We start from the raw sequence: 4,008 nt of genomic DNA, 5'->3' as shown, positions 1-4,008 counted from the left end.
GCATCAGGTGGCCAAAGTATCGGAGTTTCAGCTTCAGCATCAGTCCTTCCAATGAACACCCAGGACTGATCTCCTTTAGGATGGACTGGCTGGATCTCCTTGCAGTCCAAGGGACTCTCAAGAGTCTTCTCCAGCACCGCAGCTCTCCCTACTGGAATGGAAATAATCACATGCACGAAAATACCTAGCAGCCAAATATGGGTCCTCCACATGTCAGCTCCTGCTGACTTGATCTTGCTGTTGGCTTTGAAGACGGAGGGAGGGCCCGTGGAACGCAGGCAGCCGCCAGAAAGCTGGGGAGACCAGGAAACAGACTGTCCCCAGAGCTTCCAGGAGGAACCAGACCTGCTGAGATCTCGGTTTTGGTGCCAGTGTCAGATGTCTGACCCCAGAATTGTAAGATGACACGTCTGTGTTGTTTTAAGCCAGTGCGTTTGTGATCATTTGTTATATCCGGAAATCAACACACAGGAGAGAAAGGGCTCCCCAGGACCCTATCCCTCCCACTGGGAACTGGCCAAGGAGTCTGATGACATCTTGAGAAGGTTTGTTTGTAGGATGAGCCTAGAGGGGGAAGGGGTGTTTTGTGGGTGATCAGGAGCAGGAACTGGAGAGCCTCTGAAAGAAATCTCCAGGCAAAGCTGGAAGGAGCCAGAAGGGAGAGTCCTGGCTGCTCCATCCAAGTTCTTGAGACTCATCAGTGCTCAGAAGGGCGTGGGGACAGGTGGGGAAGGGAGAGGTTAAAATTAGTACACAGGTTAAAACAAAACAAAATAAAATTAGCAAACAGGTGCACAGCCATGCAAGAAAGCCAGACCTGCTGTTTCGGGAACAGGACTTTTTTTCTTTCTTTTGCAGGGAGCCTTCCCAAATCGTCTCACCTCCCTGTGAGCCAGATCTTGGCAGCTCTGCAACGTCCATCTTCCCGGCTCTGTTCTGCCTGCTGAGGTCGTAGCTTTTCTTCTCCTCCCCCTTCCTCTTAAATATTCTTTTCTTCTCCTGATGGCCTCTCCCTCATGGTTTTCCAGTAGAACTTGGGATGTAAAGACAGATGAGACTTAAAAGTGGAATGTTACGAGTTTCTCAAAGGAGACAATGAAAAAAGGAGAAATGTTCAAGTAGCATCTAAAAGGGAGGAGAGAGGACAAATGAAAGCAAAAATTTTTAACGGAATTTGCAATAGATGTGGATGGGCGCGAATTGAGGGGCCTTGAATGAGTGTATACCCCACCAGGGACTGTGAGAGGGGGGCTGGATGGGGACAGAAGGCAGAGGATGGGCCAGCATTTCCCGCAAACATAAAAAAGGCCGAAGGAAGGCACACGTTATAAACCTGATGGCTGGATTTTCCTTTTTTTTTTTTTAATGTTTATGTCTTTTTAAATTTTTAATTGGAGTCCGATTGCTTGACATTGTTTTGTTGGTTTCTGCTGTTCAATGAAGTGAATCAGCCATCACTGTTGTTGTTTAGTTGTTCGGGGGTGTCCGACTCTTTGCGAACCCATGGAGCACAGCGCACAAGGCTCCTCTTGTCCATGGGATTTCCCAGGCAAGGATACTGGAGTGGGTTGCCATTTGCTTCTGCCATCCAGACCCAGGGATCAGACGCTCACCTCCTGCTGTGTCTCCTGCTTGGCAGGCGAATCCTTTACCACTGAGCCAGCTGGGAAGCCTGAATTAGCCATATGCATACACAAACATCCCCAACTTCTTGAGCCTTCCACCCACCCCATCCCACCCTCTAGGTCATCACAGCACTGAGCTGAGCTCCCAGCTATCAGCAGCTTCCCACTGGCTGTCTGTTTTCCCCGTGTAAAGTAGTGTGTATATATCAATGCTACTCTTCCAATTTGTCCCACCGAAGGTTTGATTTTCCTACTCTGGTTCTTGGCCTTCCCTTAGATGTTTTTTCTCAAAGCCCCGTCACACTAGAAAGAAGAAATGGGCCTTGGAATTCTGTGCTTCCTTTCTTGTACTTCCTGAATAGCACCCCTGGTCACATAGACTTCAGGGTCTTGGAGCACCGACCACGTTTTCTTCCACATCTTGGCCTTGTGATATTTTGTGCCCTGTCCATTTGTTACCTGACTCCAAATATGTATATGGTCCTTATGGTTGAAAGGAACAGTGTTTCAGGTCTTGTGAAAGTGAAGTGAAAGTGGAAGTTGTTCAGTCGTATCTGACTCTTTGTGGAATTCTCCAGGCCAGAATACTGGTTGCCTTTTCCTTCTCCAGGGGATCTTCCCAACCCAGGGATCGAACCCAGGTCTCCTGCACTGCAGGCGGATTCTCTACCAACTATCAGGGAAGCCCTTCAGGTCATAAGCATGCACGCATTTGTGAAAAATGCAGACTGCTTTGTCTTCATACCCAACATGAAGGAACTTGTGTGGACTCGTCAAGTGACTCTGTGGGTTATTCTTCAGGAGTCATCCCCTAAACTTGCTTAGAAGTTGTGAAATGTGTCTTGATATTAGCTTTGGTCTTTGAGTTGACAAATGGTTTCAATACAAAATAGTTCCAAACACTGGCACGCAGTCAGGTTCTTGGATGCCTTCTGCCACTCATTAGAGCTTTCATTTGCAATTGTTTTTCGATCACTTATCTGTTGTGTTAATTATGCTTTGTCAATTTATTAATGTCTCATATTTGCTGTCATGTGTGATCATAACATTGTAATAAAAGCCATTAATCTGTAGGTGATGGCAGGTGGTAGGCATCCAAATGTGACCTAGAGGGAGAAGTGAATTTATAGATCACATCACAATATTTTTCTCTTCAAAGTTCCTATAATGTTCTCTTGCAAAGCCTTTATCTTTCTTTCTTTCCTTTTCTTTTTTTTTGTTTTTTTTTTGTTTTTTTGCTGTGTCTGTCTTGAGGACACAAGTCTTTGAAATAATTTTTCTCCAGGAAGTCTCTCTGGTGCCAATTCTCCATGACAACTGTTGAAAATACCCTGAGATGTTTTATAAAAAAGAAACCTCAAACCCAATAATAGTAATAAAATTACTAGAAGCAAGGGTAGAGATCAGCCAAGGCAATTAAAAAGTTTCTGAGTAGCAGAGCAGTCATTTCGGCAGTTGCAATTCTAATCCTGTTGAAAATTGTCATTGTCTTGAATCCCTTTGATGAGACATCTCTCTGGGTCGCTTGTAACGCCTCTGGTATGAGTGTCTTGGAAAAACAAGTCTAATTTCTGGCTTCCCTTAGGGAAGAGGAAGATGGAATATTTTTTTGTTTTCTTGAGCAGCATGTAATTTTGCCAGATTCCCTCTGAGAAGCTCCACATGGCATCAGTATGATAAATGGCTACGTGGCTCTGCAAATAATTTGAAATTCTGGGGAAATCCTCCTGGGTTGGCAGGAAGAGGAGGGGTCTGTGCCACATTTTGGGGAAAGTAGATATTTGAGCTGAATGGGGTCACCACTGGAGTACACACGTATTTCACGTCAGTTGCCCACCTGGACAGGGCAGACCAGGAGGACATTGACCATCTCACAGCAGGGGTACTGATCAATCCCAGTCCTTGGAGGTGGCTAAACTCTCCTTGGAAGACCTGCCTGCAGAGAAGGCAGCTTCATCCCACACCCGGGACTTCAGAAAGTTGGCAGAAGGCTTCAATTATGTCGGAAAGTGTGCAGATGAAGGTTGCCCCGGGAACTCTTGTTCTGACTTGAAATTACTCGAGCTAGTTGCTAACCTGGGAGGTGGGGCACCTTCTGATGGGGGACGGGGCAGTGCGGGGAAGGCATCTGAATGGCTCCTTTTCTGGATCCTAGTGACTGTCACAGTGGATTTGCAGTTTCTTGTGGGAGGCCAGCCTCCTTGGGGGCCCTCTGGCAGTCCAGACATGGCCAATTTTAGGGCCTGGAGCCCCCTCTCTGGAGACCTGGGTGTGTGACGCTGCGAGGGGAGAGGAGGGCTGTCCCTTTGCCCCGTCATCCTCTGCTGCCTGGTGTTTTCCTCAAGGAGGGAACACCTGACGTCACCTTCCCAAGGCCTCAAGC

General features: G+C 47.0%; 1 long non-coding RNA gene across 1 annotated transcript; it reads left to right on the top strand.

The window, feature by feature from the left end:
• Positions 1-207: 207 nt before the first annotated feature.
• Positions 208-2,698, top strand: LOC139034692 (uncharacterized). The gene is made up of 2 exons (XR_011487184.1): positions 208-545; positions 859-2,698. It is a non-coding gene; the product is annotated as an uncharacterized lncRNA (long non-coding RNA).
• Positions 2,699-4,008: the final 1,310 nt, after the last annotated feature.

This window comes from Odocoileus virginianus, chromosome 4 (assembly GCF_023699985.2).
Source record: "Odocoileus virginianus isolate 20LAN1187 ecotype Illinois chromosome 4, Ovbor_1.2, whole genome shotgun sequence".
In the NCBI taxonomy this organism is placed as follows: domain Eukaryota; kingdom Metazoa; phylum Chordata; class Mammalia; order Artiodactyla; family Cervidae; genus Odocoileus; species Odocoileus virginianus.
The sequence above is the reverse complement of the archived record's forward strand: the minus strand, read 5'-3'. Positions and strand labels throughout refer to the sequence as shown.